The following is a 1,402-nucleotide window of genomic DNA, read 5'->3' as shown; positions in this document are numbered from 1 at the left end:
CAACGTGGGGTTAAGTGTCTTGCCCTAGGACGCGTCGGCATGTAAATTAGCTGAGCCGTAAATCAAACCCACAAATCGAACCCACAATCTTCAAGTGGAAAGATGACTCGCTCTACCAATGAGCCACCGTTGCCACCCCCTCCATAACTCTGTTTCATTGAGTACTGCAGGCAAGACTCTTGCTTATAAATGTTGGATATTTATTCATATTTATGTTTTCATTGCTGATATTGATTCATACAGTTAGCATTGACTCGACATAGCCCGGCTAGCTCAGTCGGTAGAGCATGAGACTCTTAATCTCAGGGTCGTGGGTTCGAGCCCCACGTTGGGCGATCTGTTTTGAGAGCATCCGATGACGGGCTGTCAATGTCCAAAAGAAATTTGAGCTTGTAAGTGGAGAGTTAAAATCTCAGGATCAGATAGCCAATAACAAGTCTTCTCGTGTACTGCTCCTGCATATAGATTGTGCAGTCACTGCTGATATACAATGACACTTAAGTAAAGTGGATAGGACAGTTGCAGTCTGTGTAAATTTCAAACTTTCTAACTGTAAAGTATAACATTTGTTTTTGAAACAGCATGATTGTGTTCATTTCACATGTTCACAACATAAACCACTGCAGACTTGCATGTGACATACACTACATTAAATAAGGTGATGAGTTTAAAGTGACACAATGTAGGATTTCAACCTTGACACATTTGATGACCAGGGTGAATGTCACTTCTGTCAAAGCCTGAGAAGTTCTGCATTGCCTACATTGGCACTATGTAACTTCTGGTTTCCAATTTGTGCCACAAAAATAATTCCACTTTACGGCATATATGTTACCTTGTCATATATTTTACGACACAGTTGTAACAAAAAAATACCGTTTACCAACTGTGGTGGCGAACCCAAGAGCAAATCCTACATTGTGTTACTTTAGACAGATAAGAACGGTGTGATTCAGCTGGTGATTAAATTATCCGACAACTACAGCGCAAATCACCAAAGCTGCATTCAGATATGAACTGAAGTCTGGACATTCACCAGAGGGACTGTTATGTATTTGAGAATGTAAATGTCAGCTGGTCGATCTGGGAAACCTCTTGCGAGCTCCCTAGTCTAATCTCCTAATGTCCAAATGAGGTAATATGAGAACGTAGCAGGGGAAACTGGATCATTTACAGCTAATGTAAATGAGTGAATGTCCTGCCTCCTGCATGCTGCATGCTTAAAGGCCCAGTGTGTAAAATTTAAGTGAAATTATTTGAATTTGGCAGACATTATGGATACAATAAATTTATATTATAAACACATTTTGGAGCACCATGTTTTTACAATAGCCCACAATGAACAATGATTGATGCTAACTGAATGCTACACACTCCGACACACTTATGTTGCAAATGTTAC

General features: G+C 40.2%; 1 non-coding gene across 1 annotated transcript; it reads left to right on the top strand.

Moving 5' to 3' along the window:
• The first annotated feature begins 262 nt into the window (after positions 1-262).
• trnak-cuu (transfer RNA lysine (anticodon CUU)) lies at positions 263-335 on the top strand. Its single transcript has one exon. It is a non-coding gene; the product is annotated as a tRNA-Lys (tRNA).
• The last annotated feature ends 1,067 nt before the right edge of the window (positions 336-1,402 follow it).

This window comes from Solea solea, chromosome 11 (genome assembly GCF_958295425.1).
Source record: "Solea solea chromosome 11, fSolSol10.1, whole genome shotgun sequence".
NCBI classification, from domain to species: domain Eukaryota; kingdom Metazoa; phylum Chordata; class Actinopteri; order Pleuronectiformes; family Soleidae; genus Solea; species Solea solea.
Note: the sequence above shows the minus strand (reverse complement) of the source record. Positions and strands in the feature narration are given on the sequence as shown.